This window comes from Lynx rufus, unplaced genomic scaffold (genome assembly GCF_022079265.1).
Source record: "Lynx rufus isolate CCGP_SWC_20201006 ecotype Redwood Valley unplaced genomic scaffold, mLynRuf1.p SCAF_1, whole genome shotgun sequence".
Classification (NCBI taxonomy): domain Eukaryota; kingdom Metazoa; phylum Chordata; class Mammalia; order Carnivora; family Felidae; genus Lynx; species Lynx rufus.
Window position 1 is genome coordinate 229,600,107 of NW_025814823.1, and position 14,212 is coordinate 229,614,318.

The window sequence follows — 14,212 nt, forward strand, 5'->3', positions numbered from 1 at the left end:
AATTTTCCATTTATATTTAAAGGTTATTCTTTGTTTACTAAAACATAGTTATTGTGGTAAATATTATGTAACACATGCTGTAAGTTAAAAAGACATACTATAGATAAGTAAAATGCTACATTGCTATGATCGTTACTTTAATAGAAAAATATTTAAAATAACCTATCCTCAAGAACTGAAATGATACCCAGACTAATGGAAAGGTTGCATCTACCTATGCTTTTGAGAAAATTCTTGATTTTGATTTTGAAGTCGATCAGACTCAACTAAGCCATGACACTTCTTTTTTTTTTTTTTTTTAATGTTCATTTTTGAGAGGAGAGACAGAGACAGAGCACAAGCAGAGTAGGGACAGGGAGAGGGAGAGAGAGAATTCAAAGCAGGCTACAGGCTCTGAGCTGTCAGCACAGAGCCTGATGTGAGGCTTGAACCCATGAACTGTGAGATCATGACCTGAGCCAAAGTTGAATGCCCAGCCGACTGAGCCACCCAGCCACCCCCCAGCCATGGCACTTTCTAACTAGTATTGCTTGTTATGATTTTATGTGTTTCAAAGTCCTAATATAAACATAAATAATAAAAGCCAAATGGCGACTGTTATAATCATGATGTAAAATAAGCAGCTGTGCTCGCCTCTTTTTTTTTTTTTGAATATTTATTTGAGAGAGAGAGAGAGAGAGAGAGAGAGAGAGAGCGAGCATGAGTGCGTGAGGAGCAGAGAGAGAAAGAGACACAGAGTCTGAGGCAGGCTCCAGGCTCTGAGCTGTCAGCACAGAGCCTGCTGCGGGACTTGAACCAGTGAACCGCGAGATCATGACCTGAGCTGAAGTCAGACGCTTAATTGACTGGGCCACCCAGGTGCCCCTGGGCTTGCTTCCATATCCCTACATATCACTACCTGACATATGGTATGTGTGCAATAAAGGAAAGCACCTCTGCTTTCATTCTATTTTATTTGAAGTTTCATGGACAATTTCAAATGTTTTATGACCAGGTCATCTACTTCGTCATTTGAAATGATGGTGGAGTATAATTTAAGCAGATACAATGACTATGAAATGATACTGAAGTGTTATTAGCAACAGTCGGTTTTAAATAATTGATCCACTTTATTCTCAACCAGCTGAAGTCACTGAGTGAGTAGTTTCAGGTGTGTATACTCAGTGAATTATAGTCATCAAATCTAGAAATTATAGAGCTGGGAACATCTGTGGCTTGCTCTGCGTTCCTGGGATGAGGTTTTGACCTCCATGTCATCTGCAGGTGCAGATTTATTCCATTTGCTTCAAAATGAAAATTGATTCTCTCTTGTCCCATCACAGCACATCATGTAGCAAATTACATCTTGACTTAGAGTTGGGTTGAGTCAGAGGTTTCCACTAATAGCCACATCTGAGGGAATTCATGACAGATGACTAAGCTGGTGTATCTCTATTGGCAAAGTAGACTATTGCACTCCACTCAGGAATTATGCCATAGTTTTGAGCCTCACAAATGCTTACACACTAGACATGTTCCTTAATTATAGCAACAGTCTATAAAATTTGACATTGCAAAATAATGCTATTGGAGATAATTTTTAAAATGATGTTATTATTCAAATATAAAGCTCTTTTACTGAAATTTGTGGCTTTACTTCTAATATAGAAAAGTTGTCAATGAAAAGCTGTATATAATTTTGGCTCTTTTATTCTAGGAATAAAAAAGCCTACCAGAAAACATTTTCAAATAATTTTAGATTATATTCTCAATGCTATCATCTAGAGTTATAAAGTGATAGTTTTCAAATGAGAGTTGGCATCTGTGACTAGAAAGGGGGCAGATGTATATTTGGGCGTCTTTTTGAAGCACTTTGTGGACTGTTCTATCTAAATCTGTGTTTTTCTTCTTTTATCCATTTCATTTTAACATAATGCTCCTTCTCTTCCTTTTTATTTCTATTATGAAATTGTTCTTTGTCATTGAAAACAATGACATTGCTAATGTCTACACATCTATTTATTAATTCATGCATTACTTTGTGCATTAATTCCATAATTCAACATTTATTAAGCAATTACTTCATGTCAAGAGGAGACCTAATGAATATGAGATTAATAGATGAATACATCAATATTTTGATGTATAGTTTACATTTGAGCTGGTGAGCAGAGTTCATATTTAAAAGATGTGATCCTTAAAAATGGTTGATCTTGGCTTCCGGCTAGAATGAAGTTACAGGGACCAAATTTATCCTCTCAGCTTAATTAAAATATTCACCAAATATATGAAACAAAGAGTTCAGATTTTGGAGAACTGGCAGTTCAGAGAGTTATCCCTGAAAGAAAGAAAACAAAAACTGATGGGAATGACTTTGCCCCAGATTACAGAATGGAGAAAATTTTCAAGTCACAATTTAGGGAAATAGAGAAACCCAAACTAAGGCTAGCTAATCTTGGTTGAGTTGAGAAACAGCTAAGTATTCATGGAGGTAAAGGCAGCCAGAATCCATGGGCTGAGTACTAAGGAGAAGGGTGCACAGAGAGAACTGTACAGAAAGAAAGGTCTAGTGATCAGAGGGTTTCTCGTTGAGTGTTCAGTTGAATTCCCATCGTGCATGCACATGAAGAAACTACTAGAGGATAAGAAAGAACCACCAGAGAGAAAACAGGTGGAATCTCTTCCAAAGCTCACATTTTAGAACTGTGAGTCAATGTCAAACAGGGTAACATATATGTATTATCTCAATGGAATCATATAAATTTTATCAATAGACCTACATGTATATGATCCACTGATGTTGACAAAGGCACCAAGGCAATTCCAAGGAGAAAGGATAACACTTTCAACAAATAGTGTGGCTCAATTAGATAGTGATATAAGAAAAATAAATAAATAATAAACGTAAGATTTGGACATTTCACAATGGGGTTGAATTGTATGCCCCCATCCACTCAAAGAAATGTTGAATTCCTAACCCCTAGTGGCTTTGAACATAACCTTATTTGGTCATGGTATCTTTGCAGATGTTACCAAGGTGAGGTCATTATCAATTAGGATGAGCCCTACTCCAGTAGGTCTGGTGTTTTAAGAAGAAGGAAAACAGCGACACAAGGAGAAGCGTGCCATGTGAAGACACAAAGACATACATACGTGAGAGAAGATGGCCTTGAAGAGATGAAGACATAAATTGGAGTTATTTTGCCCAAGCCAAAGATGGATTATTCCCAGCTTATTTCACTTAGCATAATGCCATGTGGCTCATCCATGTTGAAGCATTTATCAGAACTGCATTCCTTCTTGAGGCTGAATAGTATTCCATTGTATGTATGTACCACCCTCTTTAATCCGTTCATCCATTGATGGACCCTGGGTCACTTCTACCTCTCAGGTATGGTAGATAATGCCTCTATTAGCATGGGTATGCAAATATCTCTTCAAGACCCTGCTGTCAATTGTTCCATGTATACCCAGAAGTGAAATTGCTGGATTATATAGGGACACAGGTATCCTTTTGCAGTGATGAAATTATTCATTCTTTTGATTGTGATTATAAGGACAGAGTTATAGATGTTTATCATAATTTAATAATGCTGTTTCTTGAAATAGATTTCATACAATATGAATTACAAAGATTCATGAAGAAATAGAATGGTAAAACCAAATTTGCAGAGGATGTGAGGCAAATGTGAATCTCACGTTGCTCATGTAATTGTAAAATTGTCAAAACGCTTTGGGAAAACCAAGTTTTACTCTTTCGACTTAAGTGCTACACTTAAGCCTCCATTCTCACCCAGGAATCTCATGTTTAAGTGTGTGCTTGAAGGAAATGAGTGCACTTGTACACAGTAACATTCACAAAAGTTTTATGTCACCAGTTAGAAGTTGGAAACAACCTAAATATCTATGAAAAGAAGAGACAAGTGTGGTCTCTTCTTACGTGAACATTACAGAGCAATGAAACAGCATTCTTCCAATTATCTCACAGCAGCATAAAATGAATTATGCAAGAACACGGATGAATCTCCAAACATTATGTTGAGAAAAAAAATATGAACTATCCATTTTTATTTTACAGTTTTTTTCTGGGTTGTTACATGGGTATAAAAATTTATTGAATTGTGCCCTAAGACTTGTGCATTTTACCCTTTGCAGATAATACCTCAAAACCCAAAAATAACACTTTGACAGTATTTTGACATCTGGAAAAGCATTTATCAAATGTTTCCATGGATGCGTGCTTACTGCTTCTTTGGGAGAGTGTGAAAGTCTCCTTGTTCTTTCTGGAATGAAGGTTGTAGAGTGAAGCTTTATATGTGATTTATGTGTGATTCTTCTGTAATGTCTAGTGTTCAAATTAATGCCAATGCAATTTTTCTCTGCATCTTATCTATATTTGGATTATAACTAAAATCATTTCTAAAAATCACTGATTCCAAGAAACTTGTCATGCATATAGTTTTGCTTGGCATATTTGCCTGGGGACACTCAGACTCTAATTTGACAAGCTTCATCTTGGGGCCTTCCTGTCATACTATTTGTAAAATAAATAAAAATTTTAAATTATATTGAGAACAAAGTTCTCAAACCATGTTTCATTCTCTTTCAAACATAAGAAATATGACATAAAATAACAAAGACATAAAATAGAAGACATAAAAAAGACATAAAATAACAAGACAATATTGAACTATTCAACTATACTAAATGACTAAAACTTAACGAAGATTCTTCTGAATGTAATGTGATATTCATAATTTAATACAGGTCAGAGAAGACATCTAATTCACGGCCAATCCTTTCTGAACATCTCCTTGTGTCAGGGACATTATCAGCCCCAGACCAGTCAAATATTGTCACACATAGTGACACATTTACTGATAGAAACTCAAGCATGTGTTTAGAGCATCACAAAATCCAATGAACTAACACAAATCTTAATTTGTAGAAATAGTTTGATATTTGAGACTTACAAAGGTATTGACATTATTACAATATTTACAAGTGTCATGAGACAACATATAACTTTGTTGGATTTACCTATGTATTTCTAATTATCTTATTCTGTTCTTGTTTTCAAACATGTAAGGAAGCCATCATGATTTTTCAGATGCCAGGGCTGTCACATACAGTGTTAATTGTGCATCCAGTCAATGAAGTGGGCTCTCAAATTTTATCCTTGGAGAGGAAGAGCAAAGAGAGCAAAGTGTGAAGGCAGGTTCACACTTAGGATTCATTTCCTTTTTTTTTAAGTTTTTTTTTTTTTTTTTTTTATTTATTTTTGGGACAGAGAGAGACAGAGCATGAACGGGGGAGGGGCAGAGAGAGAGGGAGACACAGAATCGGAAACAGGCTCCAGGCTCTGAGCCATCAGCCCAGAGCCCGATGCGGGGCTCGAACTCACGGACCGCGAGATTGTGACCTGGCTGAAGTCGGACGCTTAACCGACTGCGCCACCCAGGCGCCCCAAGTTTTTTTTTTTTTTTAATTTTTACTTTGAGACACAGAGAGAGAGAGCATGAGCAGGGGAGGGGTAGAGAGAGAGGGAGAGAGAGAGAGAATCCCAAGCAGGCTTGATGTCATCAGCACAGAGCCTGACATGGGGCTCAATCTCATGTATCGTGAGATCTTGACCTGAGCCAAGATCAAGAGTCAGATGCTCAACCAACTGAGCCACCCAGGTTCCCCATTTCCTCTTTTCTTAAATAACAGAGATCTTGTTAGATGAGTTAACACTTTGAAATTTTAGTTTAGAAAGAATCTCTGTCAGTTCTGTAACAATGAGATAAGTCATTGAGCCAAGTGGTCTTTTCTCTGGGGGAAAGTACTTAATTGGTGATATTATCTTATCAGTTTAAGCTGTAGGTATATATGATTCAAGCATTCAAGTTTCATAATTGATAGGAATAGCAAATATTATAAAATACTGTACTGAAGATTTTGTATATTTTTTTACTGAACATACATAAGTTATTTATAGAAAAACAACTATATATTTTCAGGAACATCTAAGAAGAGAATTACAAAATAAAAACAGATCGGAAGAGTCAACGTTGACCAAAATAATCTATAAAAGCAATGTGATCACATTTATACTAACAAAAGACTATTCCCATGGAATAAAATAAACTGATTGTAAATGTACGGAAAAGAGAAAGTTATATCAGGAAAGATATAATGGTATGATTAACAGAGAAAGAAAATAAATTTAGAGTTTTAATCTGCCAGATTTCAAATTTTATTTTGAAGCTATAGTAATTAAAACATGTAACAATATAATGCTAGTTAAACAAACTGATCTCTGTATCCGTCTATATGATATGTACTTTTCTGATTATACTTATTCATGTTTACATATAACAGTATATACTCATATAAATATATTACATATGCACATATATGTACATGTGTAGATACATTATGCATACATTTATGCAGAGACACACTTAAAAGGTCGAAATAAAAATAATAAATTAATTTTAATAATATATTTAACCTATTTCCAAAGTAGTATTATTTAAACATGCATTCAACATAAAAAATATTAATGAGATATTTTACAGTCCCCCTTTTTTATGAAGTTTTGGAAATCAAGTGTATACTTAATACTTTCTAGAACATTTAAATTCATACCAGCCACATTTCTATTGTTCAATAGCCACGTAAAGCTGGAAGCCACTATATTGAAGAACATGTTTCTAGTGAAACTCTAGCTTATGTTCATAGGAAAGACTGAACAAAATGTTTACTGAGAAAAAAAATTGATTTAAGACATTGTTCATATCCAACAATAGGGAGCCAGAGAATATCATGTAACATACGATGGGACCAACAAAGTTTTCTTTTTCCCTAGAATCTAGGCTATACTTGTAAAGGTATGAAATGCCCCAGGGTGGATTGTTGTAAATTCAAGCAGCGCTTCTTCTCAGGAAAGGAGTATTGGGATTGAGAAAAAAAAACCTTCACCATGACAAGAATTATTTGATTTTATTGATTCAGGATAAAATTGATCAAGCGATAAAACAACAATAATTTCAAGGCCTGGTTTTTTAAAACAGTGTCCTTCATATCTTACATTTGTTATTTTGTGAATCTTAAATATTGCGTCTCATATATAAACTTTACTAAATATATTTCTCTAGAAAGTAGTACAGGGTCCATTCGATTTCACTGCTTCTGTCATCACCACATCAGTATAACTACCACTATCCCTATTTTATCCGAATCAGAATATGTTCAGAATCGTTCCAGCTTTAATTTTTTAAGGGAAAATATTGTAAAAATAACCCATCAGCTCCGAGAAGCAGAAATGAGGATTTAGGAAAACCGGAAAATTTTTCTCTATTCCCTGTATATATTTTCTCTTCGTAACATTTTTATTTTTATCATATGCATGCATTTAAATTTAAAGCCAATTTAAAATTATTTAAGCATATTTCATAATCACAAGCAATTTGGGTTAAAGCTTATGAACACATTCTTGATCTGTAGAGAAACGTTAGTTTTGGTTTACTTTGATTTTTCTACTCTTAGATTTAAAAGGCAGACAATGTTATTCGATCTAATGAATCTGATTTGCCTCAATGAAATAATAAACTATATAATAAATGAGCTAATTATAAATCAAGAAGTCCTAGGAATAAAAGGATGCAATAACTACCTAAGGTATTACCAAAAAGTATAGCCAGGAAGAACATAACTCACACTCTTTCCCTTTGTTCCTATAAATGCCCAAGTGAAGTAAGATCCCTTCCAATACCATCACAGATACACCAACAGAGTTTTTAAATGAAAAAGCAAGTATTTATAGTACAGTATATCTTAATTTGTTTTCCTACCAATCAACATATTGCTGTGCAATCATACAGCTGCCTCTATTTGGTTTTCCTCTGCCCAGCATCATCATGAAGATTTACATACATTTTTGGTTTTCTCTTAGCCCAAATCAAAGCTATATTTGCAAGAAGTTGCATCTAAATGACTCATATAAGATATGCAATTAAACATGCAAAACTGATTACTGCATGGAATTGCAGCTGAAACCGTAAAATTTTAGTGCAAACTTAGCATGATTTGAACATTTAACAGTAAACCATCATAGCAACTGAACCCAAGGCTTTCCTGAGCTATCGATAGAGCCATTCCAAGTCAGATGTAGCAAACTAAACTGGGTCCATGCAGCAAGACCAACATTTATGTATTTAATCCTTAGTTGTAGTGGTCACACACACATATAATGAGAATTGCAAGGACAAACTTGAAAGGAATATGTTGAAAATTGTTTTGAAAGTGGATAGCACCCACCACCACTGCTCATTCATGATATAGCTGCTACAACAGTGTTTTTCAAACTGTGACCTTTCTTTTCTTCTTTTTTTATGTTTATTTGTAAGAGAGAGAGAGAGAGAGAGAGAGAGAGAGAGAGAGAGAGAGAGAGCGCAAGTGGGGAAGGAGCAGAAAAGGGGGGGGGGGGGGGCAGATGCAGAATCCAGAGCAGCCTCAAGGCTCTGAGCTGTCAGCACAGAACCCGACACAGGGCTTGAACTCACGACAGAAGTCAGATGCTTAATCGACTGAGCCACCCAGGTGCCCCTTTCCTTCTTTAAAAAAAAAAAAAAAGATAGATAGATTTATTAAGGTGGATTGACACATAAACATTATATATATTTGGTCTGTACAGCGTGGTTTTTAAGGCGTATAATGGGATGACCTAATATGTGTATACACAGTAGAATGATTACTATAATTGGCTTAATTGGTGCAACCATCCTGTGACCTTTGGAAACCTAGCAGTTGACCAGAGCTCATCTAGGGGAGGAAAGGGCCTGGAGAAAACCCTTCAGGTTTTTTGGATCACCCATACTGGCTGCAATCAAAGAAGATTTTTATTGTTTTCTACATTTGGCAAAAATAGGAAGATGGTAGAAAGAGATGTGAAACTAACAATGATTGGAACATCTCAAAATCAAGGGGTACATTCTTGAATTTTGTAAGGGGAATGAAGTCAAAAATTGGTGGTAACTAACACAAGCCAAGTGCAAAAAAGTGTTAAAAAGCCAGGCAAGGTGGTTTAATATTACTCCATTATAGTGCTCATGTAAGCTGTATGGTATTCCCTACTCTGTTTATTGATTGCCCCAGCATTATCTTCACCCTTCAGGATAATTATAATTTGCCATGAGACCATGGTAGAAAATTCTTTCTAAGGGCATCTGGGCGGCTCAGTAGGTTAAGCCACTGACCCTTGATATCAACTCAGGTCACGATCTCAGGGTTTGTGAGATTACCCCTGCACTGCTGACAGTGAGGAGCTTACTTAGGATTCTCTCTCTCCTCTCCTCTGCCCCTCCACCACTCACCCATGGGGGCTTTCTCTCTCTCTCTCTTTCAAAATAAGTAAATAAACTAAAAAAAAAAATTCTTTCTTTCCTCAGACACAAAAGTAAATCCTTCTAAAAATCTGGTGATCTAAGAAGATCCTTATCCTTCGGAGAACTAAATTCCAAACGTATTTTTATCAACAGTCTGATAATTTATACATGACTCTACATATATTGTATATGTAGGTATATATATGTATAATATATAATTTTAATTTATGATGAATTACATTTATACTTTTTGCCTTTTAATTTAAGGATAGTCATAGTATTTTTTTTTTAATTTTTTTTTTCAACGTTTATTTATTTTTGGGACAGAGAGAGACAGAGCATGAACGGGGGAGGGGCAGAGAGAGAGGGAGACACAGAATCAGAAACAGGCTCCAGGCTCTGAGCCATCAGCCCAGAGCCTGACGCGGGGCTCGAACTCATGGACCGCGAGATCGTGACCTGGCTGAAGTCGGACGCTTAACCGACTGCGCCACCCAGGCACCCCAGTCATAGTATTTTTTAAAAATAATTGAATGACACATTGTATGTAACAGCCCAAGATTGAAAATAATCAAGCAATCAATAGGGCACCAGTTTCAAATTTTATGATACATGTACACACATACCCACATACAACTTTAAGGGATTCTGCCCCAGTCATTTGCACTAATCTGCATTTCCAAAGCAGTGTGTAGCAGTGTGGGTTTCTCTTACTGTATTTTCTCGCAAATACTCAGTGTTTTCTTTTCTTAGTTTAGCCACTTGCTATAAGAATTTGGTTTTAAACTGCATTTCTCTGCTAATCAATAACCTCATGCAACTTTTCCTAGATTATTGGTCCTTCGGAGATCTGCCCCTACAAAGTTTCTGTTCATGCATTTTGCACATTTACCCAGTGTATTATCTCTTTTTTAATTAGTTGCATGTATTCTTTCTTATATATTCAAGAGAGGAATCTTTTCACACGTGTATCAAGAATATTTATATCTGGGGTGCCTGGGTGGCTCAGTCGGTTAAGCGTCCGACTTCGGCTCAGGTCATGATCTCACGGTTGGTGGGTTCGAGCCCCGCTTCTGGCTCTGTGCTGACAGCTCGGAACCTGGAGCCCGCTTCGGATTCTGTGTCTCCCTCTCTCTCTGCTCCTCCCCCACTCATGTTCTGTCTCTCTCTCAAAAAGTAAATAAACATTTAAAAAAATTAATTAAAAAAGAATGTTTATGCCTTCTCTCTGTATTGCCTCTTTCACTCTCATGTTACTTTTAATGGACATAATTTAACTTTACTATATAAGTTTTCCTTTCTCCATATTACTCTTGTTAGAGTGGAGATCACTGATTGTAACCAGGTTTAGTGAAATAGCATTCAATATTGATTGCCATTCAGCTGGATATTAATAGATATTCTCTATCAGATAAGGGAATTCCTTTAAAATACTAACATGCTGAGAGTTTTCTCATGGATTGGTGTTAAGTTTTATCAAATGCTTTTTTGGCAATTTCTCTTTTGCTAATATGATTAATTATATTAATTAAATTTTCAATGTTGAATCCTTTTGAATTTGTGAATAAACATCACTTAACCATCATGTATTACTTTTTTATCTCACTGGGCTAATATATAAGGATTCTTATATTTAAGTTTGTGATAAAGATTGTCTATATTCTCTTTCTTATAAAATTTCATCAACTAATAATGGGAAGATTTTGCTGGTCTCACGAGAAGGTTTAGAAAGTCTTCCATATCTTCTATTCTTTAAAAGCGTTTCTGTAGGATTAACATCAATTCTTCCTTAAGTATTCAAAAGAAATCCTCAGAGGAGCCCTCTAGCCTTGGGATTTTCTTTATGGAAAACCATTTAATGATGGAGTTAATTTCTTCAAAAAATATATGACATTCATTTCATTTGTATTTCCTCTACCAAATTTAATAGTTTGTATTTTCCAAATAATCTGGATAATTCTTTGTGACAACTGTTTTGTGGAAAGATATTATATATATACATATATATATATACACACACACACACACACACACACACATATATATATAATTGTATGTATATAATTATACATATATTATATATGTATGTATTATATATGTATGTATTGTATATAATTATATTATTCATATATATGATATTTGTTTGATATTTTGAACCACAGGGAGTTCTTTTTTTCATTCACAATATTGGAAAACTTAATTTTCTATCCTTTTAAAAATAGTTTGCAACCAGGCACCTGGATGGCTCAGTCAGTCAAGCATCTGACTTTGGCTCAGGTCATGATCTCGAGGTTCATGAGATGAAGCCAGCTTCAGGCTCTGCATTCTCTCTTCCTCTCTCTCCCTCTCTCTCTGCCCGTCGCTCATTTGCACTCTGTCTCTCTCTCTGTATATTAAAAAAAAAAAAAAAAAGCTTGCAACCTACAAGAAATTGCAAGTTCAGTACACAGAACTTTGATATATCTCACCTACAATATTCAAAATGTTTTTTTTAAGTTCATTTATTTATTTTGAGAGAGAGAGAGAGAGAGGGCTTGCACACATGAGTGGGGAAGGGGTAGACTGAGAGGGAGAGAGAATCCCAAGAAAGCTCCATGCTAATAGTGCAAAGCCTGATAGAGGGCTGAAACCCAGGAACCATGAGATCATGACCTGAACCGAAACCGAGAGTCAGATGCTTAGCCAAATGAGCCGCCCAGGTGTCCCAACAATATCCAAATTGTTAATATCATGTCATCCCTGTTCCATAATTTTCTTTCTTTCTTTCTGCATATTTACCTGTCATCTAACTGTAATGTGTCTATATGCAATATCACCCTAAAATGCTCTACCATATACCTTCCTGACCAATGACAATTCATTAGTTCCAAGAACCTTGGTGATAAATAAATCAATATAGAGATATAGATACTATTCTAACTTACCTGTTTTTTGTCATACATACACTTAGTTTTCATTGATGGCACCCAGCTGTATCAATCACCATTACAATGATTTCTAAATGGGAATTATCTATTTCTATCAGACTCTGGGATATCAGTTCGAATTTTACTTTAAGAGAGAGCTTTATCTTCTCAGTTAATGTATTAATTTATCTATTCATTTATTTAGATTAGTACATACTAATGTATATCTATTGTGCTCAATCTAGAGGTCGTTCAAATTATTGTTCTTCTGTATGTAGTGTGCTATTTTAATCTGGGTGTTTTAAAGATTTGGTCTTTATTTTTGAGCAGCATAACTATGTTGGTTTAATCTGACTTTATTCTTGTTAGGGTTTGCTTATCTTCATAAATCTGTAAATTCTTGTCTTGGACCATATTTGTGAAATTATCAACCATTATCTCTTCAAATACTTAGTTTTCTGCCACATTCCCTTTCTCACCTCTATGGAATCCTTGTTACAATCTCTTTAGATCTTTGGATATTGTCCAAAAATTCCATGAGAGGCTGTTCTCTTATATTTTCTTTATTTCAACATTTTATCTCTTTTTTTTGGATCATAGAATTTCCATTAATCTGTCTTTATGATATTGAATCTTTCCTCCCTTAAACTTTTTATGGGTTGAATTGTGTACACCCCAAATGCCTTATGTTTAAATCCTAATTCTTAGCACATCAGAATGTGACCTTAATCAGGAATAGGGTCTTTCAAATATAATTAGTTAAGTTAAAATGACATCATTAGGGTGGGCCCCAATCCAATATGACTTTTGTCCTACTAAAAAGGGGAATTTTGTACACAGACTCATATTGGGAAGATGAACATATAAGGAGGGGTAGTACTTCCACAAACTAAGGAATGCCAAAGATAGCCAGCAACTATCAGAAGCTAGGGATAGAGGAGAACGGTTTCATATTCAGAGCCTTTAGAAGAACCAACCCTTATGATACCTTGATCTTAAATGTCTTGCCTCCAGAACTGCAAGACAATAAATTTTTTCATATGTATTTCTCCAGTTTATTACTTTGATATAAAGAACCCTAGCAAACAAACATAATCTCCATTGTACTCTTGAGCTCAATCAGTAACTTTCTTCAGATATGTTTCCACTTCTAGAATTTTCTTTTCATTTGCATTTATATGTTTTATCTTCCTTGCTGATATTTTCCTACCTTTACATTCGTGGTAAACATACTTTCCTTTAAAATATTAAGCCCAGTTAAACATACCTTTGTAAAAAACCTAACCTGATAATTCCAACATCTGGATTATTGGGTTGTCGATATCTGATGTCTTTTTTCTTGAGAATAAGATGCGTTTTCCTATTTCTTCTAGGTCCAGCAATTTAAAATTATATCTTCATTAAGGTCTGAATAGATGACTCCCATCTCCAACTCTGTTGTGTGCTACCTACCTACCCCCCCCCCGCCCCCACCTTGGTGAGATTTGTGATTTTTCCTACCACTCTCTTCTGTCTTTGTAAACCAGTCTGATTGTGAATATTCTATGAGAATTTTCGCTGCTGCAAGTGAAGCAAACTGCAGTGTGGCTCCAGGCTAAAAGCTGCTAAACACAAGATATTCACCTTCTGTCATTCTGTTCTTGCAAATTTCTACTTCCTTTTAGAATCTGCCTGCTTTTATCCACATTACAGTAAGTTCAGGTTGTTATTTTTTCCTCCAGAGTGTATAGTTGTTATCTTTTTTTACAGCCTTTTCCTCTCAATATTTTCAAAAGATTCAATATTCTATACTTCATTCTATATACATATATGTATGGTCACTGGATTTTGGGGGGGGAAGAATTACATTAATTTATGGATAATCACAAAACTAAAAGCATTCCTTATTTGTTTTAGATTTTTTAAAAATCTGCTTTATTTACTTATTTGCTTACTAGTTTTTTAAAAATTTTTATT